Source organism: Schistocerca serialis, chromosome 5 (genome assembly GCF_023864345.2).
Source record: "Schistocerca serialis cubense isolate TAMUIC-IGC-003099 chromosome 5, iqSchSeri2.2, whole genome shotgun sequence".
In the NCBI taxonomy this organism is placed as follows: domain Eukaryota; kingdom Metazoa; phylum Arthropoda; class Insecta; order Orthoptera; family Acrididae; genus Schistocerca; species Schistocerca serialis.
Genome location: NC_064642.1, coordinates 439,240,496 through 439,263,901, shown reverse-complemented (window position 1 = coordinate 439,263,901; position 23,406 = coordinate 439,240,496). Strand labels below are relative to the sequence as shown.

The following is a 23,406-nucleotide window of genomic DNA, read 5'->3' as shown; positions in this document are numbered from 1 at the left end:
AAGTAGCTCCTTCACATTTCGCATTAAGAAATGACAGCATTTTTGAGATTCCTCAAATTTTATTCATTTGAATAAGAAGAGCCATGCAGATCGGCACCTCATTGCGTAATAATTGTAAATATGAAGTAAGATTAACTATTAAAAGTATTACCAATGCGACAGCCCAAGGAAACTGAGCCGAGAGTTCCTGCGATGCTCTTGGCGGGGTAGTTTCTCTGTCGAAGTTGCGCACTTTGCAGCGTCCAGGTTGGCTGGCGCCCTCTATTTAGGACTCACGAGGTGAGACTCGGTCGGGGCAGAGACGGGGACTCTGTCGGCGGCAGTGACAGAGGGAAGACAGCCCACGGAGCACCGCGAGTAGTTATTCGGCGCTTGGTGTACGGCGAGGACGCACGGTGTTGACATTCCGGCGCCTGCGTCTGCCGACGAGCGGAACTGGAGTGAGGAAGCAGTCACCGGTCAACATAGGCTCTGTTTAGGAGTCGTGTCTATTTGAAATCTTGAGGAGAGAGCGGGAATTTACCCTGGCGTGCATGTTTAAAGCGAGGTCCTGGACTAATGGTGACCCATTTTGTGGTGGAACTTTTGGATGTGATTGCTCCGCGTAGCCGCTTTGATTTTCACTAGTCATTCCTTAAGCCACTTGGACGTGGGTCCGGGATACTTCGCATTCCAAGTCCATGTAACTGCGCTGTCCCGTGGTTACGTTGTATTTGTCTTAAATTACAAGGGTGGTCGATATTCGGCGATTCCTTTTTTATTATTATTATTGTTAATATGTTATGTGGTCAATTTTGTGAATCAAAGTTTATTCTCTGTATAAAATATGAGCCGCTAATTTAAATTGGAATTGCAAACTTCTTGTTGGCGACTATAATACGCTATTGGCCATTAAAATTGCTACACCAAGAAGAAATGCAGACGATAAACGGGTATTCATTGGACAAATATATTATACTATAACTGACACGTGATAACATTTTCACGCAATTTGGGTGCATAGATACTGAAAAATCAGTACCAAGAACAACCACCTCTGGTCGTAATAAAGGCCTTGATACGCCTGGGCATAGAGTCAAACAGAGCTTGGATGGCGTGTCAGCAGCCCATGCAGCTTCGACACGATACCACAAATCATTAACAGTAGTGGCTGGCGTATTGTGACGAGCCAGTTGCTCGGCCACCATTGACCAGACTTTTCAATTGGTGACAGATCTGGAGAATGTGCTGGCCGGGGCTGGTTTCGAACACTTTCTGTATCCAGAAAGGACCGTACAGGACCTGCAACATGTGGTCGTGCATTATCCTGCTGAAATGTTGGGTTTCGCAGGGATCGAATGAGGTCCTAACACATGTGAAGTGTAACGTCCACTGTTTAAAGTGCCGTCAATGCGAACAAGAGGTGACCGAGACGTGTAACCAATGGCACCCCATACCACCACGCCGGGTGATACTCCAGTATGGCGATGACGAATACACGCTTCCAATGTGCGTTTACCGCGATGCCGCTAAACACGGACGCGACCATCATGATGCTGTAAACAGAACCTGGATTCATCCGGAAAACGACGTTTTGCCATTCGTGCACCCAGGCTCGTCGTTGAGTACACCATCGCAGGCGCTCCTGTCTGTGATGCAGAGTCAATACTAACTGCAGCCATGGTCTCCGAGCTGTTAGTCCATGCTGCTGCAAACGTCGTCGAACTGTTCGTGCAGATGATTGTTGTCTTGCAAACGTCCCCATCTGTTGACTCAGGGATCGAGACGTGGCAGCACGATCCGTTACAGCCATGCGGATAAGATGCCTGTCATTTCGACTGCTAGTGATACGAGGCAGTTGGGATCCAGCACGGCGTTCCGTATTACCCTCCTGGACCCACCGATTCCATATTCTCCTAAGAGTCATTGTATCTCGACCAACGCGAGCAGCATTGTCGCGATACGATAAACCGCAATCGCGATAGGCTACAGTCCGACCTTTATCAAAGTCGGAAACGTGATGATACGCATTTGTCCTCCTTACACGAGACGTCACAGCAACGTTTCACCATGCAACGCCGGTCAACTGCTGTTTGTGTATGGGAAATCGGTTGGAAACTTTCGTCATATCGGTACATTGCAGGTGTCGCCACCGGCACCAACCTTGCGTGAATGCTCTGAAAAGCTAATCATTTGCATATCACAGCATCTTCTTCCTGTCCGTTGAATTTCACATCTGTGGCACGTCATCTTCGTGGTGTAGCAATTTTAATGGCCAGTAGTGTAGTAACAATTTTTCACCGCCGAACGTTGCTTTGATATCGAAGGTTGTGTGCGGATTATCTGGACATTATCACCTTGAGCTAGTTGTTCTTTTTAAATTTATCAAGTGAAATTTCACATAATTGGAGATTGTTTAATGAACTATTGTTTTAATAGCAACAGCGGTTGTCACACTATAACGTTTAGCATCTCTTCCTGCATTTTAGTGAACTGTGTTTTAATACTGGGTTTGCGTGTTCTAGAAGCCATTAATGGTGTGCGCAGGCCGTCCTGCCTGTTGTTGTCACTTGAGCTCTAGAGCACGGAGTTCAGACACGCGGCCGATGTGAATGCCAAACGTCGACAATGTGCTGATTGCTTCAATCATTTGTAATAGCCCTGTACTTCCAACATGTTTTTGGCCACTTTTACTAATACATTCTGTCTACATTGCACTGTATTATTTTATTACAAAAATGATAGTTAAATTCAGTATTTTTTAATCTTATTATAGTAAAATTCCATAGTTTCTCAAAAAAAGTGCCATATTCGTACTGGAGATAGCTTTTGACATATTGGCAATAGTGTGCTATGACAGCTATCTGATGACACTACAAGCATGGGAGCAATACTCCCGTAAACTTAGGTCGACGAAGGTGAGCGAGAAGGCCAAACTACTGAAACTCCACGCCCCATCAGTCGCTCATTAGCCGTTCGTGCTCGGTCCTTTTGAGGCTTTGGATGCAGGAGTTGGACAAAATATGAACAGAGGTCACGTACGCTTGCCCCCCAAAGTAGACTAAAAATGCTTAATAGTATTGAGATCAGGTGACTGTGGTATCCGGGGAAGATGCGACAGTTCAACCTCTTGCTCCCAAACTAGTGCTAGACGGTGCGAGCTGTTTGAACAGAGGACCGTGTCGTCTTGGAACACAGCAACACGTTTGTACGATGGAATGGGTTCGGATGGGATAAGATGATAGTTTTGACTAGTACTGACTCCTGCGATGATAAGAGATACTGGTTTCCTCATTTATTTTCAACTATCGTGCATTCCCTGGATGTGCGTGATTAGATGTGAAGTCCTAAGAAACTTATTCTGAAATGTAGAGAGGCAAACAGATGGCAAGTGCATGATGCTGATACTGCTAGCTAACTGTGGACGTAAATAAGTGTATATTAGTGTTTCTGTGTACTGGAACACACTCGATGCCGTTTGAATGTGTGACAGAAATCAGTTGTTGAAATCATTCACGACAGTAAATTCTTTATTAGTTGAAATAATCCCAAGGAAGTGCAATTCTTCGGCGGAAACTGCAGCCTTGCACTGCAATGAGCATAGTTCGTCTGTGTGAGAGTCTTACCATCTTGAATGAACGGAAAAAGATGTAAAGCATTCAAAGGAAATTCCATGCGGCTGGTTCAAATGGCTCTGAGCACTATGTGACTTAGCTTCTGAGGTCATCAGTACCCTAGAACTTGGAACTAATTAAACCTAACCAACCTAAGGACATCACACACATCCATGCCCGAGGCAGGATTCGAACCTGCCAGCGTAGCGGTCGCACTGTCCCAGACTGTAGCGCCTAGAACCGCTCGGCCACCCCGAGTGTCCTCCTGATCTCAACAAGCAACACTGGGAATGGCTATTTAATAACAAAATTTCTAGAGGCCTTATTCAAAAACAAGAACTATTCTAATTTTGTTACTATATAAAGAGTGTTCGGAAATTCTCGTTAGAAACTTCTAGAACTTGTAGGGGGGAGTGAGTAGATAATATTTACAATTTAAAACCATGTCTGGAAGCATACGGTTTTCGTGCTACAACCGTTTGAATACAGATGTCGATATTTTCACAGACGGTTGCAGGACCACTGCTATTCACTACAGAATGTCAAATCAAACACCTTTCAGCCGTTATTTTATTGTGCTACCAGTTTAGGTGCTATATTACGCCATATTCAGGCCCCCTGACCGGCGTGTAGGAGGATTCCCACCTTCGATCCAGTCAAAATAGGAGCCACTATTCAATGCTTGGTATCTGGGGGTTTCTCCATTTGAAAACATTTTGTTAACGCGATCACTCTGACAAGTAATTCATTAGCTGTGACCCAGTACATCACTTGTTTCACAGTTCCACCCATTAATAGCCAAAGAATGTGCTCGCGTGCTCGTTGACGGGTTCCCTCCAACACGATGCAGTATGGACTCTTCCACTTCGGTGTGCGACTACTCCTTTGAGCGCCACAGTCACGCCTGCTGACGAGGATGGTAGCCGTTCTTGAAGCCGTTGCGTAATTGTGGCGAAGAGGGTATGCGAAGCATTTAGACGTTGTGGACAACGATCTTGATAAAGGGGACGAGCAACTCCTCATTCAGAAGGACCACGTCGGTATATTCTGAAAAGTATACTCAGCAGCGTTGCTGTAACACTCACAGACACGTGAATGAGGCCCGAAACAAGTTTGGTAGCTAGAATATACATCAAATGACATGAGCCGATCTGACATAACCACCCCGATCATTAATACCCTGCTGCATACCAATCTAGCAAATACAATTTCAAACTGCTTTAGCATGGAAACGGCACATTTCCGAATATGGGGTACTATTCAAAACATGCAGGCCGATGTGGCCGAGCGGTTCTAGACGCTTCAGTCTGGAACCGAGCGACCGCTACGGTCCCAGGTTCGAATCCTGCCTCGGGCATGGATGTGTGTGATATCCTTAGGTTAGTTAGATTTAAGTGGTTCTAAGTTCTAGGGGACTGATGACCTCAGATGTTAAGTCCCATAGTGCTCAGAGCCTGTTCAAAACATTATGTACTCAGTCTCTTCTAGAAGTCCTATAATTTTGTAACGGGCATTGCCGAACGCCCAGCATACTGCATGAGAAAGTCCTGCCCATGGAGAGAAATAACGACAGTCTTTTGTCCGCCGCACCATCCGCCACACTCCTGCGACGGATATTGTGAAATACCGGTATTTTGTTATGGCACCGTATACAACTCTCAAGAGTCGAAGACAGTTTGAACAGTAACCGGTATGTTAAGGAGGTTACGGGCCTTAGAGTCAACATGCCGCAAGTCCCCAAGTTGACATGCCATATAGCCGCAGGGCCACATGTACCACATGTATCGAGAAACGTGCAAGGCGTCGATGACTGACATTTACCTACATTTCGTTACTCGAAACGTTAAAAGGCTTCTTTATTGCAGTAATGCAGTAACGGTCGCTCGACTTCATTTGTCATCCGATGCATTAGGTGCAGTCTAAGTAAACCCTTTGACATGTTCCTTATTGTCTTCCTTGCTCCTCGCCCCTCTCACCGCCCCTTTTTCCTTTGACTTTTTCCTGTTTCTTGTGTCAGTGACGGAGCTTTGGTATTTTGTAGTTAGTACAGATTGATTCTACTAGCATTCTTTGTATAATTTATTGTCTGTGCTTTTTGTGATGCTTTAATTTTCATTCTACTGATTTTCTTTTATAAACTTCCAAACATAGAACATGTATTCGTATTTGATTGTATGTTATCCCATCTGTGAATGTATTTTGTTAATCTAAACATCGTTTTTAGCTTTAATTAGGCATTATTCAGAATTTCCCAAAGCTGAGGGTAAAACTGAAGGTATTGTGGAGCACCATGTGATATGCTGAGATAGAAGTCGATGTCGAGGATGGGTATTTTAGGTGCCACGAGCCCTTTCACATCTAACGTATGTGATGAACGTGTTTGTGAATCTATTTGGTTGTCGTAAGAAACAACTGCCTGCCAAATCGAAATAGCTGCCTCTCAAGTGCAAATCATTACGTAATGATCAGTGGAATGTTCACACGGTATAACGCCATTGTCTGCAGTTTACGGCAAGCTGACGAAATACGTTGCAGATTTGCATTTAGTGCGCGCCGCAGTGAGAAGAACAGCGCAGAGAACTGAATGAAGAGACATATGAAAAACTGGACATGCAAACTGGAATTCGTTAATTACCCGTTGAACCATACGAATGTGCCGGTTATCTCGGCGAATGACGCCCATCTATCCATAGACTGTACTATCGCCGATAGACGTTAGTCCTCGCAGTTGCCTATTAGAGGAATCTCCACGTGCAACGTATGTGTCCTACAGACTCCTTCGCTTGGGGGACGAGATGGTTCCACCACTCGGGTAAAGTAGATTACACTATTTGCACCTGGATATGACCATTCACACTGGGTACATTTTAACAGTCATGTCTTCAGCCGGCCGGAGTGGCCGAGCGGTTCAAGGCGCTACAGCCAGGAACCGCGCGACCGGTACGGTCGCAGGTTCGAATCCTGCCTCGGGCATGGATGTGTGTGACGTCCTTAGGTTAGTTAGGTTTAAGTAGTGCTAAGTTCTAGGGGACTGATGACCACAGCTGTTAAGTCCCATAGTGCTCAGAGCCATTTGAACCATTTGAACAATGTTTTCATTGGAGGTAGAAAACACGAGGTAACTTCTTTCACTAGTTGGCTTATTCACAATGACAGTTTTTTTTTCATTTACATATATTGCACTATTATTAGTTGCAAATGGGAAAAGTTGTAGAACTATTCCGCAGTCCACGATTGCAAAACAAAAATATATATATTAAGAAAAGGCATCTATAAATTAACACCTCATTCGTCTATTGCTCCTAGTTTCGAGCACCGTCTGATCAAATTTCACCCACTGTAACCTACAACCTACTAATCGACTATAGCCACACTAACTTACAAACCGACTACCAAATAACGTCCGTAGCAATCAGTTTTCCTTGTATTTCGATAGGTGATTCATATGCTTAAAACTTCAAGACGATGTTTGTACATGAGACACATGAACTTACTGTATATTTACCTCGAAAACTTTTCTTTGCTTTCTAGTAGTTACTGTCTGTATTTAACAATAAAGAACTGTTTGTATGCTTTTCCATGTATCTGCCTTCCGTCCTGACAGTTCCACCTTTCAGCCGGCCACTGTGGCCGAGCGGTTCTAGGCGCTTCAGTCCGAAACCGCGCCGCTGCTACGGTCGCAGGTTCAAATCCTGCCTCGGGCATGGATGTGTGTGATGTCCTTAGGTTAGTTAGGTTTAAGTAGTTCTAAGTTCTAGGGGACTGATGACCTCAGATGTTAAGTGGCTGGCTCTGAGCACTATGGGACTTAACATCTATGGTCATCAGTCCCCTAGAACTTAGAACTACTTAAACCTAACTAACCTAAGGACATCACACAACACCCAGCCATCACGAGGCAGAGAAAATCCCTAACCCCGCCGGGAATCGAACCCGGGAACCCGGGCGTGGGAAGCGAGAACGCCACCGCACGACCACGAGCTGCGGACAGAACAACTGTGACCGTTAATGACTCATTTAGATCACAAGTTGTACAGTTGAGTATAATTTGCGGCAATATCGCTTTCCTTTTATCGTATATGCCGATAAAAATGCTTGTGAGATTCCAAGTAAACTGCTTCCGATTTCGCTTTTCGTTTAGTAATTTATCGTTGAGTTTGGCCATTGTGCACAAAGATAACGCCATCACCATAAACACAAGGTTATGGGTATTAGTAGCCTATGTCACCTAACCATGGAACACTTGTAGGACAATGTAGAGGTTCTTGGAATCTAAATCAAAACTGAGATGTACAGATATTTCATAGCTCCAATGACTGACATAAATCACAATAAAAAATTAACAGAGAACGAAGTTCTCCAAACAAAATGACGCTAATACTGCGGATTTATCACAAAGTGTGGACGAATATATGGAGAAAGTACTACGAGGTCTGTTTATCCGGTTAGCTCGGTAAATCAGAGTTAAAGATACAACAAGATTCCAGAAATTACAGCCAAATTAATCAGCACAAGTTGTCTGGAAGAGTAAGCAAGTTGCGAGCTGCTCGGAATATGAACTGCGCTACTGCAATTGCAGCACTTGTATTTCCCTAAAATCAAAATCAGAAAACCATGCGCCAATGAGGAGAAAACTGCGGCTGGGAGATGAGTGACCTATTCTGTTTTTTAGCCATAATTTAGTCATTCTTCTGACTACTTGGATGCGGTCGGTCACAAATTTTTTTACTGCTATTTCATGAAAACACGGGGTGAAACTGTGGAATATTTCCACTTTTAGTGTACGAAGCCTACCGTACTGAATGGAGCTGTGTTCCATCGATTAGTTGGCATTTTCATGCCAATCGCTATTTGGTACACCAAATTTCGGAGCGACAGCAACGGATCGTTCCTATGCTGGTCGGGAGGCCTGTTGGTGGCTCGTGCTTTGATGTTCGAACGGAATAGGCAACGATAACGTCCTCAGTTATTGTCTGGGAATGGCAGTGGTGGCACGGTGCCTTCCACTCGGGGCTCGGAGAAGCGCAGTCGCCGCCAAAAAAATCACAAAGCAGGCTACAGCCTTACTTCCACGAAAAGTGCCCGGCTCCCAGGGGATCTTCGCTCTTCCGAATGAGATTCGCTGATTGCCTGCTGCCGAAACTGAGAATACAGACACCACAGCCGGAGATTATCGTCCCAACTTTTCTCCTAGGAAATTGACCACGAAATGGTGGCAAAGTTGAATGAATATCGCATAGCGGTAAGTGACAGTGATGTGACAATGTATTTTACTGATCAAGCACAGGGCGATGGCAATGATTTATGGTTAATTCTCGCTTTCTAAAGTTGTCGTCTTATTTAGCGCTATACCCTCTAGGAGCCTTCACTTCTTCTTAATACTTGGTTACCTCAAATTTACGTAGAATTTCTTAACCCTTCTGATCCCGGCTACAAACACATTATTTCTATAACGTGCATGCTTGAATTATCACCCCTACACAATAACCATTTATCAAAATTGTCGGTAATTCAGAGAAATACACTCTAAGACAAAACAGAAACGGAAGTACAAAGCAGGAATTATCCAAATAGCCCGAAAATCGGTAGATGTGACATACATGTGCAAACAAACAAATCATCACATTTTCAGAAATTTCTTTTTTCTTTTTAACAGCTTCACAATTCGGCAAGTCAGTAACACATGGATCCACCTCTGGCCATTATGCAAGCAGTTAATCGGTTTGACATTGGTTGATTGAGTTATTCTACGTCCTCCAAGGGAATATCGTGCCAAATTCTGTCCAATTTTCGTGTTAGATCGTTGAAATCCTCAGCAGGTTAGCGGGCCATGCACATTTTGCTCCAAACGTTCTCAGCTGGGGAGAGATCCGCGACCCTCCTGGTCAAGGTATAGGTCGGCAAGTATAAAGAGGAGCATAGGAAACTCTCGCCCTTTGTGGGCGGGCATTATCTTGCTGAAATGTAAGCCCAATGGGGTGTGACATCACTCGCGATATCCGCCTCTCTACACCATCACAATGGATAACTCTGCCCAACCATTGAAATGCCAGGCTTACCAAAGTGGTTCGAATGGCTCTGAGCACTATGTGACTTAACTGCTGAGGTCATCAGTCCCCTAGAACTTTGAACTACTTAAACCTAACTAACCTAAGGACATCTCACACCTCCATGCCCGACGCAGGGTTCGAACCTGCGACAGTAGCGGCCGCGCGGTTCCTAACTGTAGCGCCTAGAACCGCTCGGCCACCTCGGCCGGCCCAGGCTTACCACTTGGCCGTGATGAATATTAACATGGTTAGCTCCGCTGCCAAGATTTAAATCCTGGGAGAAACAAAACGAGCCACGGCAGTCGATTTTGCATTCGTTCAAGAAGTGCCAACGAATACTGTCCCAGGTTTCTATAGTTATGCAACGTAAGTGATGCCTGCTGATCCCGTAGCCACAGGCAGGGACTTTTTAACGATTCCCTCAGCATGCCACCTGGGAGCAGCGATCGACATCATCGATTTAGATCGGGCCTTCGATAGAGTGCAGCGTAGTTTTCTCTTACAAGTTGCCTTGAAGGGTAACAGAATGGGGCTTGGAATGTCGTCGACGCTCCGCTGTGCTCTAAGGGTGTCGTGGAGAACAATCAGAGGGTTGCTGCTATGAAATGAAGTGGCACCCCAGACCATTAATTCTGTTTTTCGTGTCTCATGGGGGGCGACGGTCAGGTTGGTATGCTGCGCCTGTTCGGATCGTCTCGAGACACGTCTTCGCTGTTGATTTGGATTCAGTTCGAAGCGTAACTCATCACTGAAGACAATTCAACTCCAGTCAATAGGATTCCAGGTTGAATGTCCCCGACATCACCGGAAATGGGTTTGTTGGCGTGCAGAATTCAGTGGTAGTCGACGCAAATGGAGCCGTGAGCTAAGCCTCCCTTCCTTTAGACGCCTATTAATGCTCCTTGTAGTCAGTGGAGCACCAGCTGCACCTCGCATTGATGGTAATGGTGAATCCGTGACTCTGAGTGCCTCTCTGACGATTGCATGTTCCTCATGTTCTTTCGTCCGTCTAGGTCGACCACTTTCTTCCTCACACTCTCTTCAGTCACATTTCACTCATTCCTGCCAGCATCGTCGAATAGCGGCATCGCTCCTATTGAAATACCGAGCGATTCGCCGTTTGCTCCAACTCGATTCCTCGAGCTCAGCTACACGTCCTCTTTCAAATGCTGACATATCCGTTTATTGGTCCAAAATGGTTCAAATGGCTCTGAGCACTATGGGACTTAACTTGTGAGGTCATCAGTCCCCTAGAACTTAGGATTACTTAAACCTAACTAACCTAAGGACATCACACACATCCATGCCCGAGGCAGGATTTGAAACTGGTTCCAGACTGTAGCGCCTAGAGCCGCTTGGCCATCCCGGCCGGCTATCCGTTTACTGTTCAGACACCTATCTGAGTACACGGAATTAAATTCGCAAAGATTTTATGCCCTGGTACTGACATGTCCCCTGTTTACCATCCTCCACAGCAGCGGGGTGAAAATGCGCTTCAATGTCACGCTTGCATCCATCGGCTGCCAAAGTCAATAACTGTATGAATATCGCTTTGTGACCACTTTGCCTAATTCCTTCACGGTGTGTCTTTTTTGTGTGCATAATGAGGAAAACTATCCCTGAATAACAACAGAAAACTCGTTGCTACTGTCCGCGTATCCAGACACACAAAAAACACTAACAGTTTTTTTTATTCGTAGGATTAATTCGCGATACCTGTGCTTGAACAGCTTACACGAAATAATGAGCACATGCGTTCGAGGATCATTCAGTATAAACCTAACAACTGACGAAAATGAATGCGAGCCACGAGGGCGCAACCACGTTTCACGCATGACGGGTCCCCGTCCCGGTCCCCACGAGGGACGCACTCAGCAGCGTGTCGCGTCGCGGTGCGGCTGCACGTGTGTGTGTGTCACATCCGTGATGTAGGGCCCGCGGCGTCTTCAAACGGCCTGCTAGTGCGTCTCCGGTTACGCACTGTGCGTCCCTCGCGCAGCGAGAGGTTTTGCTGTGCGCTATCTGGGGTCGTCGGACGGGCGCATCCAGCTGCTGGCGTTCGTGGGCACCGGCGCGGGGCCATAAATCACACTGACAATCCCCAGCTCCACTTGTAAGTGCGCACGGACACTTCTTACCCACTCGAATACTGCCAGCGCTGCTGCCCCGACACGTTACGCCTAATGCACGTACTCTCTGATGCAGTGGCTGCCGCCACTGTTGCTGCAGAAGGTGTTAAGAAACTGATGGACCACTTCGTCAGGCTGACGTAGATCGTCAAGTTGACATAGCATATTGTCTACGACACCTGTCAGCCAAGAAGAAGGTAGTACTTCGCTAGTTGTGAGCAACAAGCGTAGAAGCTTCCGAAAAAGTGGGTTAGTTTCCTTTACTCCTGATGAATGTGATTAAGAGAATGTTACAAGGCAGACGCTTTATCCTTTTTTGCATTTTGTTCGTTGTTGATCGTTGTGTTTGGTCGTTGCGGACGTCACATGACATCCATTCAAGTTCGTTTTGTTGATCCTTCCACTCAGTTTATTTTTTTTACAAAGGCCAACCAGATCTCTGACCGAAGACGCTAAGCGACCGTGCCGGCGGGGCAGATGAAAATGTGTGCCCCGACCGGCACTCGAACCCGGGATCTCCTGCTTACGTGGCAGACGCTCTATCCATCGGAGCCACCGAGGACACACAGGATAGCGCGACTGCAGGGATTTATCTCTGGCACGACTCCCGCGAAACCCACATTCTCAACGTATTGTTCCGCACTACATTCGCAGTGCCCCCGCCCATTATACTCATTACTCGCGGCGCGTTGCCGATTCCTGTAAGAGTTCGGGCACTGTTTGTGCATTCGCACAGAAGAAGAAGATGGTCAAGTGACCGGTGAGCCTTAACTATATATATACTAAGATGGTATCTGTTCTTTCGGACATGTCCGAAAGAACAGATACCATCGGTGACATGGCAGCTCGTTAGAAAGAAGTTACAATGAAATGAACACCCTTAGCTGCTTACAGGCGTTGACATACTTCAACGTGGACGTCCGAAAGAACAGATACCTTCTTAGAATATATAAAGATGTTTTAGATATACGAGAAAATTTCAATACGTCCTATCAGACTTTTACTATTGTACTATTCACATGATACGACAGTGAGCATAGAAGATTAAGAAGTACAAACACATCTCATATAATGCTAATTTTTCATGTTGTTTAATGATTAATATCCATAAGCATACCGGGCAGAAGAATACGACAGTATGTCCATAAACTTTTCACTACACAGTAGTCCGCAGATGCGCCGATTAGTCGTTGGGCGATAACTGCGAAAGTGTGTATAGAGCTGCCATTGGCTTACAGTATAAAATATTTGACTATTGAATACAAACGTAACTGAAATTTTAACATATGGAGAATACGTGTAATTGGGCTCACATTTTAACTACCTCCATTGTAGGGAAATATGGGGCAGGCATGTTGGGGCAACAAGGTTTAGCTGCTGTTGTAAGAAGCCAACGAACGTGACGATATAGTCCAACTGCCAATGCAGTAATCATCGATCCCCCGCATGAGTCGTGGTGTAATGTAGTCGATACTCACACGCACGGCAAACGTAACAGAAACCAGACCAGAAATACTGCAACACACGCCCAGGGACTCACACAAATGGGGCACCTACATGAACTAATAGACAGTATCTCTCACACAACACGCCATCTAAGAATATAAACAAATGAGGCCTCACAGACCTTACAGGCATCGTCAAAGAAACGACTGGGTTAGTGCAGATGAGGACCCGAGTAAAACTGACTCCTCCAACACCGACATAGAGGACATAAATGCTGCTTAATAGCTTGTTTGTTCGTCTTTCGAACGAAATATGTCACTCATTCTGCGTATGAGGGATCCAATAGTTTGTTGGTAGGTTTGAGGAGGTATGTGGCATTAGATGTCTACGCAAAGGTCTTGTAATTCGCGTAAATAATGGGCCGCTGATTTTCGTACGCGATGATGGCGCCCCATAGTGACCAAGATGGGATCCAAAGGATTTACATCAGGTGAAGTTGGTCGCCGAGACACCAACGTGAATTCACTATAATTCTCCACAAACCACTGTAACACGGTTCTAGGTCCGAAACACGGAAATGGTATATTGCGCAAAGATGACATCTCCGTCGTGGAAGACATTAACAGGATGGGAGGCCGGTGGTTGGCTGTTGTCAACGTGTCTTCGATTATTACCACAAGTCCCACGCAAGCGCAGGAAAATGTTTACGAATGCATAATACTGCTCACACCATCCTGCGTCCATGGCACGTAGCACGTCTCGAGCCGCCGTTCACCTCGATGACGGCGTTTACGGAGACGGCAATCGACATAGTGCAGCAAAAATACGATTCACCCGAAGAGCTGACTCGTTTCCATTGACGACGGTCAAAGTGCGATGGTTCCGTGCCCACTGCACTCGTTATTGACGATGTCGTCGGGTCAGTACGTGAACACGTAGGGCTGGTCTGCTGCGGAGCTCCATGTTCAACAGTGTATGTTGAACAGGGTGCTCCGAAACAGTTGTGTATGCAGTAGTATTGCGCTCTTTCGGCAGAGATGCCATAGATAGCCATCTGTCTCACACTGCAGAGCAAAGAAGCTCCCGAACCGCACGTTCTTTGAAGAGTCGTGGACGTCCAACCATTTAACGCCTAGTAATAGCTTCACTATACTTCTACCCATATCCGTAGATTCTCCAGACAGCAGCACGTGAACATTTTACCAACTTCACTGTTTTCGGGATGCTCTTTAACAGACTTTGCGGAATAATAATCTTCCCTTTGTCAGAGTCGCTCATCTCAATGGGTTTCCCCATTTGCAGCCGTGACCCCCATCCGTATCTGCTCCCCTTACATACTTTTGTTACTGCGTCACGTGTCCGTAACACCCTCAGGTGGCATCCAACGTCGCGGTGGGCAGCGGTCATAATGTTTTGAATTATCAGTGCTATACACGGAGAAGAAAATCCCGACATCCAAATGTAGCAACATTAAACATAGATTAAACCAGAGAAACGTGTATTATCATATAATTGTTTCCAGACATTGTACTCGGTACCGTGTTAAAACTGCTAGTATAACAACATAGGCTTTTGAACAGCAGCATAAATTAGGATAACAGTAAAAACATGATAAAATACATGAAGAGAGACAATACATAGCATTCACAATACCTATTAACAGTAACCTTTTATCGCGCACTATACAAACACGAAGTTCAATTTATACCGTAGTATGGCCTGTTGTTGTACCAGGCGCCACTGTAAATTTATAAAACACTAACCTGGAAATACGTAGACCAGCATTTCAACATATCGTAGCACGTAAGCTTGGGAGGCACTGCACAGGGGTGTCACGCTAGAGATCACATTTCAACAACTCTACCGTGGGCAGCGTAGGTAAAGGGACGTCTACCACTCGATCTGCCCTGCCCTCTTTTATCGCTCTTCTTAAATTAAATTTTATAAATTTCTATTTCCGGCACGATGTATAATAGTTTTATAAGTAAAACTCAGCTACCATTTACAGAAAGAAAGGAGATAAAACATATCTACGAGGCCCCAACTCCACATTGTGCTGCATGGACAATGCAGCCCGCGGCCCCAGCTGTGTTGTAAGAGACCTGCACTGTGGTTCAAATGGTTCAAATGGCTCTGAGCACTATGGGACTCAACTGCTGAGGTCATTAGTCCCCTAGAACTTAGAACTAGTTAAACCTAACTAACCTAAGGACATCACAAACATCCATGCCCGAGGCAGGATTCGAACCTGCGACCGTAGCGGCTTTGCGGTTCCAGACTGCAGCGCCTTTAACCGCACGGCCACTTCGGCCGGCTGCACTGTGGGGACCGTTGGTTGCGGATAAGTGGATTAAATATACCACTACGATCGAACACAAATCTTATTAGATGGCGGGCCCTAGTATGCAAATGCATCTAAGAAAAAATGACCAATATAAATAGGTCGAGCAGTATTTGTACCTCGGCGTCTAAGATAACCTTATCTCAATCCTCTGGATTTTTCTTTCTAGCGTCATGTTGAAAGTGAAGTACACAGCACTGATATCGATATGATTGAAGCACTGGAGGAGCGAATTGTATGACCTTTTTGAGATTTGTAAGACGGTCTCGGAGTGATTGAAAGTTTTCGTAACTCGCTCCGTTAAAACGAGCATTTTGTCTTCGAAATGTGATGACAAGAAGTGAAATACTTCCTTCAGCAGAAGTCTGTGTACAGTATTTTATAACTTGTGATGAGCTGAAAATACTTGTTGTTACTGTACTCTATGGTGTATAGTTGACCACAATTAAATGAGTGCTTAGCTGAAAAGTTTACATTTGAAGTAGATGTATACAAATTAGGTCAATATTTCACACCGAAGACTGTGGTGGCAAATAATTTCATGTTAACAGTTACGTCACAAAACGCTTTGTTGTGGTTCCATGTATACTGGAACATTTTTACATTTATATCCTAATCCTCTCCCATGTGAGTTCACAAGTTCCCTGTCGATGACAAATTACGCCACAAAGCACTCTGTTGTAGTTCCATGTATGCTGGAACATTTTTACATATTCTATCGGAATCCTCTCCCATGTGAATTTTCGCTATTAATTTTCATCACTATTTTAAATACCTTGAATAAAGGCAGGAAATAAACCAAGCTGAAGTTTCATTGACAATAGCAGCACCAGCCGTTATTTATGGAAATGAAGCATGGTCAACAACAAGACACCTAGAAAGTAGAACACAGGCTCAAGAAGTGAGATTTCTAAGAAAAGTGGAAGGATGTACAAGGGAAGATAGAACAAGGCATGATGATATAAGGAAAAATTTATGAATATATACATCCCAAACGAAAAAGTAAAATAGGAAAGAATGGGATGGGAGGAGCATGTAGACTGTATAGGTGGAAAAAGATTCCCGTTGAAGGCTCTCAGTTATAAATACAGCGGAGAAAGATATCTAGGAAAGCCATACAAGTGACGGACTCATGGAGTGGGATGATTTGCACAATACGTGAAATGAAGAAGAAGAAAAATAAGAATGCTGATCAACGTTTACATATTTATTCCATAAGCTTATGTAGATTCTAGGCCGTCTGCTACACCGCACAAGTATCATCAGTTCCCTTTCTCATTCCATTCGTGTCGTGAGTGAATATTCCTCCACAAGCCTCATAATCTCACTTTATTCTGATGATTCCTACGCAAAATGTTCGACAGTGGCAGCTTTATCCTCACACAGTGTACTTTCAACAAACATTCTCTAAAATTAACAAATATAGTTTCACAAAGTTTCGTTTTTCTGCCAAAGATACATCCTTCATAACTGATCAGACAGTTGTTACCGAATATTACTCCAGAATTATAAACTGGTAGTTTCATTAAGACAGAGGGTTTTGGGGGTATAGTTGAAGACATACGTTGGTCATGCCCAATTTTTACACATAAACTGGCAGTTTGTGCTCTACACAACCTAGGAAGGAGGTGCAGGCTGTTATTATAGGCCTAAGAACCGTGATCATTCTGCTGAATCAAAACTGCCATTTCTTCGATTATGGCACAACGATTATCCCGAGCGAAGTGGAAAGATTTTGTGGGCCGTTTTTGAAAATAGTCGATCAACATCTTATGCTTTTTCGCATCAGCACTCTCCATTGAAATACAGTAAGTATAATTTCATCAAATGTACTGCACAAAATACAGAGTAATTCAAAACGAATGTAGCAACCGGAAACATCTATAACTATTTGCTAATACTTAAAATAAATCGATAAGAAATACAGGTAATGTATAAGAACGTTCAAAACTACGACCGTTGCTCGATGTTCGCACTTTATCAAAGTAGCGTCCTCGAAACCATTGCATTACTCGTACCAGAAATGACGACGTTGTGTTCTGCTCATGGTTACCTGCATTTGTGGATGTCACTGCCACGAATTCCATCTTATGGGGCATATCAAGGACCTTAAGAATATCCCTCATTTGGCGAAGGTAACTATAAATGCACAATGTCTGCATGTATTGCTAAGCCACTACACCGAAACTCGGAACGTGGAATTAATTTCTATTTTCAGGTTTCCTATCTGACGACTTCCAGAGGAAACAAAAATTTTATTTTCAATTTTACGCTTAGTTAAAAATTAAAATGCTGTCTTAACAAACTCTTTAACTGGTACTACCTTTTTAAACTTTTAGCACAGTGAGACTCATACTACATTTAGAAGCTTTGTGTTTCTCTTGAGGAAGCGTAACTGACCGCGTGAAAATACTCGAACTCTTTACGTCCATTATATGACAATAAGAGCATTTATCGACGTCCACTAAACTTTACACGTAATTAAAAATTTTACAATTTTACAATTTTAGAGTGGCACCAATTTTAAATTTTATAAATTTACAATTTTACAATGACTCCACGCAAGCGGTGATGAAAGAAGAATTTTTATTGATTATTACATTTCCACCATTCGTGCAGTATACCTTTGATGTCAGACATGACGCTTAAATTTAATAATTTATTGCTACTAACCCGTTTCTCAACACACTTTTAAAATATGCAGAACACCAATAACGTATGTAGAAATTGTTTTGAACTTTGTTTTAAATATTTCGGAATTCTTAACGGTGTGTCGTTTAGCATTCTGTAGTTATAGCCGTTTCTAATGGGTGTATTCATTTTGAATTACTTTGTATTTCTTATCAGGATTTATTTCTGGGCATATCATCATGCGAATGATGATGTATGCGAAAACTGTAAAAGAAGAGAATATAAGCATTTAAGATGTGGTGCTCCAGAATAATGTTGAAAATTAGGTGGGCTGATAAGGTAAGAAATGAGGAGGTGCTCCACAGAATCGACGAGGAAGGAATATGTCGAAAACACTGACAGGAGGAAGAAACACAATGATTGGGCATCTATTAAGACATCAGCAGATAATTTCGATGGTACTAGAGGGACCTGTAGAGGGTAAAAACGGAGAGGAAGACAGAGATTGGAGTATACACAGCAAATAATTTAAAAAGTAGTCTGAAGGTGCTACTTTGAGAAGGAGAAGGGGTCACATCAAACCGCTTAGAAGACCGATGGAACAAAAAGTGTTTTCCTTACAACGTCATCGCGTAAGGTTAGTTGGTAAGCAGAGATGCCACATCACTGTGGAAAAAGTTCCAAATTATGGTGTGAAACGTTTTAAACATCAAGTGCTCAACTACATTCTCATCCCTTATGTTTTGCTTGTTGACTATTTCTTCTGAAATGTGAACTGGTAATAGTGACGTTAAATCTTAACTCAGTATCTTGGTTGCCTTTAGTTTCAAAACGACTGTCTCACGTATACTGTTGATTGATTAAAGTAGTGCTCTAGAATCTCATCCAACAGATTTAAGTAAGAGTTGGTTGTTTTGGGGGAAGAGACCAAACAGCGAGGTCATCGGTCTCATCGGATTAGGGAAGGACAGGAAAGGAAGTTGGCCGTGCCCTTTCAAAGGAACCATCCCGGCATTTGCCTGGAGCGATTTAGGGAAATCACGGAAAACCTAAATCAGGATGGCCGGACGCGGGATTGAACCGTCGTCCTCCCGAATGCGAGTCCAGTGTGCTAACCACTGCGCCACCTCGCTCGGTTTAAGTAAGAGAAAACATGGTTGATAATGTGATACATCTTCATTATTTAGAGAAACTTTGAGTATGAATTGAAGTCAAGATTATTGTTTCATCCTTTGTAGTAATAGATATGCAATTTATGACGCAATATCATTGGAGGTAAAGTATTCATTGCTTTTACAATCCACACCGGTATATATAAATATCTATTCAGTAAATATCAGCGTACGCAAATTGACATGAGAATTATTTTACTTTAACTGCCTATCTGAATCTCACAACTGAGGAATGTGGTTAGCGTGCTGATTCATTTCATAGGCAACAGTTCCCCTGGCTATAACAAATAAAATAGAGATTTTTATGTGTTTTCCCCAGTCGCTTACCAAAATATGTGTAGTAGCTCATTAAGAATTTCAATGCTATTTATATTCTTCTGTGCAGTCACGAAAAACATTATTTCTTTATAGACTGTGGTTTGTTTACTATGGCATAACTGTTTAAAGTACGCTTACGTCACGCAGAGAGAAAAGTTAAAACACCTAGCAGATTCTTGAAGCACGTCCAAGAATGTAAATAGCTGCTAAATGGTCGATTCGCTGCCACATTGGTGTTCGGTCCAGAGGGGAACGTAGGGATGCTGAGCACGTATTTTTAACGCTGAGTCATTCATACAGGGCGGCCCGAATCACAAATTTATATTCGCATTATGCTCTTTCTCCTGTGTAAGTCGACTCAACTAATAAGCAGGAAACAGTTGATGCCGGTACTGTCAAAACTAAACCTAACGTAATCAGTGAAATAAGCACTGAAATGTGTCTGTACTAAATTTTACCATTAAGTAAGTAGAAATTAGCAGTTGCACGTTTAAGTATCTACATCTCACAATATTTTAAGATAAAAATGAAGAAAAATTGTTGGGAAATTGGAAGGTCGCAGACTGTAAAAATTTAAAGAACTTTCTGAGGAGTGCAGTCACAGCACAGAGATATTATGAACAATAACACTTAACACTCAATAACCATTCAATTTATCATAAAAATTATAAGAAATAAAAAGTCAAGAATGATGAGGGATTTCCAAAAGCCGCATAGCTGTGTGAAAGTGCTTAATTCACAGCAACCGGTTACACGTCAATATAGACACATCTTCAGGTTAGTAATGGTTACAATTCCATACTGTAGATGGACAGTGACGGAGTCCCTTGTTTCGGAAAATTTCACGTTAAGAGGCGTACGACATTCTTGGGCTCTCATAATGATGTTGAGTACACCAATGAGGTATAATACTTGACGTGGACAACTTCCCGAAAGCTAGAACTCCGTAATTGTCCATCTAAAGTATGGAAATGTAACCATTATAAACCGGAAGATGCGTCAATACTGACGTGAAACCGGCAGTTGCGAATAAAGCACCTTCATAAAGTTATGCGGCTTTTGGAAACCCCTCAACATTCTTGACTTTTAATTGTTATAATTTTTTAGAAAATTTGAATGCTTATTGAGTGTTGCTATTATAAAACATTAATTACAACTGTCAGACACAGGGAATAACTTGTACCAGCCATTAAATAACATCTTTTATTTATTACTGAGACAGCCTAATCCCATTAGCTTCTGTGGATACATTGGACGACTAGATTTGGAGTTATGAGATAAGGGACTTGTTCACTGTATGGCGATGTGAAACGTAATGTTTTCCTATTCTGCATTGGCAACATTTAGTTTGTGCAATCGTTCGTCCTTTTCTAAGTCATATCCTGTGCAATATGAACAGACACTGATGATCAAACAACTGCATCATATGAGGAGCATCCTGGTTAACGATCGAAGTTGCATAAAAAGTTTGCACATAAACTGTAAAACATGTGTTTATGAGGAGTACAGGAGACAGCACTGGTCCAAACCTGAAGAAAAGTTGCCATACTGAAATGTGCACGTTCCAATACCGACAGAGGTAGGGAACGATGTGTCCTCTCATTCCCGTCTTTCTGTTACGTGGAAGTAGAAACTATTGAAAGTGTTGCCTGTGATTACCAAGCATCCTGACACATCCTTTAGCCCTTTTTCGCAGTGAAGCACGCACTCCTTCAAGTGCACGTAGCTCCATTGCTATTGCGTTACACACATTGGTTACCAGGGGTAAGACATGGAGCGAGTACGAGCGCTATATTGAGGGCTGTGTACGTCAGGAATCAAGGCACCGCTATTAGTCAGTGCTACACTGCTTTCTCTCCTTCGCGCTATGGTCCGGGGAGTACGTCGAGTCTGATAGCCATGGCGCTGCCGTCACTGTCTACTCGTCGAATCGACCGCTTACTAAATCGTGTGAGAGTGTGCCGGCAGTGGAGAGTTTTGAGTAGCATCTACACTTCTCTCGTTACCATGTTGAAATTTGCGTCTTTTGCCAAAGCTCAGCACAGTTTATAAAGATTCATTTCATTGACATGCTAATGTAGTTGTGTATCCAACAGAATCCTGAAACAACGTTCTACTACAGGCCAGATCAATAGCTCATGGAAGAGTTCATTCGCAGTATAAAAGTAAACGTCTAATTTCTTCACTTACGTTGTAGCAAAACAATTCCGATTCCTCTTTCAGAACCAATGGGCCTTAAAAAATTACATAATTCCATTAAATAAATCTCTATTTACTTGCGCTGTTGCGGTAGATAAAGAAGTACCACATATTAAAAGCGCAATGTTTGTGATTCTTATCAACTGAAGACATAAAGTCTGTATATGAGTCCGCGATCATTTCATTTTTAGTACTTCTATTTTCACAAGTTCGCCGTGTTCACATAGATTTCTTTACACTCTATGACCGGTTTCGGTTAATCGCCATCTTCAGATCATTAAAATATTCTGATATAAATCATCGTCAAGTTAAACATATGCGTCACATGTTTAACTTGACGATGGCTTGTATCAGAATATTTTAACGATCTGAAGATGGCGATAAGCCGAAACCGGTCATAATTTGTAGAGAAATCTATGTGATCAAGACGGACTTGTGAAAATAAAAGTTTGTCATTCTGTCTTGACCATCTTAGACCACTCAGTACGGTTCATAGCTCAGGTTTCAAATTGTTGTCCAAGCACTCACATCTGAAATAGCTGATGTGGCTGTGAAGTCGATGTGGGGCTATATCTCATGCATCTACTGTTAAAAATGAAGTAAAATCCACTTCTGACGCTCTTAAAAAACTTGCTGGTTCCTTGATTCACTGCTTGTACATCAGATAAAAGAGCCTCTTCCCAAAGTGATACGTGTATGGATGATGCACGCAAGATAACCTACACTACAACGACTGTAACTATTATCAGTGAAACTTGGTATGTGGAGTAAAGAGTACCGTTTACCGTCTAATTTCCCAATGAGGAAAAAAACAGCAGTTAACGCTTCATCGGAGCTTGTTCGCAGTTCCGAGCCTTTGCAAATTTCTGAAGATTCAGTGAAGTCAGCATCTTTCGCAACAGATTGGGGTCTTAAAGTTGTGGTTGCTCTGAGAGACTTCACTAGACTTCCTTACACCCGTCGTTGTTTATGCACTTTGCTCAAACGTACTTTGAAGAGAAGTTCTTCCCGTCAAACGACCTTATCATGTTACTCCATATGGTATTTCTCTAGCGTGTAATCATTTAAATTGATGACTTGAGTCCTAATGAATTCAATAGCGATGCCGTGGCAAAATTTACAATTGAATTAAGATGCAGGAGTTACTCGTACATGGACGGAAGGAATGATAAGCACACTTGTACCACAAGTGTCCCCCTTGCCGTGATCTTTTGATGCTGAGCACTGAAGACAAAACACAAGACACAAGATTATGTGTGTAAACATCTTGGGTAAGTCAACAACTACATATTCTTATTATTCAATGATCTCGAAACAAGATTGTACATTAATACTGCTACAGATTACGATTACGTTCTACCTAGTGTCTAGCAGTACACACGGAAGTACACCAGGCCCATCGAAAATGCTGCATCTGTTGAAATTCCAGAGATGTCCGAGAAGTTCAGACCATGTGGACAAACACTGAAAACAATTGTTGTATCTCCGAATCGCTGCTACCGAGAAGGATGTGTGGCGGTGAAAGGA

General features: G+C 43.2%; 1 protein-coding gene and 1 non-coding gene across 2 annotated transcripts in view; one reads left to right on the top strand and one right to left on the bottom strand.

Annotated features, from left to right (window-relative positions):
• LOC126481985 (hemicentin-2) overlaps nucleotides 1–23,406 on the bottom strand; it is a 1,625,790-nt gene that overhangs the window by 1,530,190 nt on the left and 72,194 nt on the right. The gene's annotated exons all lie outside the window — the stretch shown is intronic.
• Nucleotides 6,483–6,566, top strand: Trnap-agg (transfer RNA proline (anticodon AGG)). The gene has a single exon. It is a non-coding gene; the product is annotated as a tRNA-Pro (tRNA).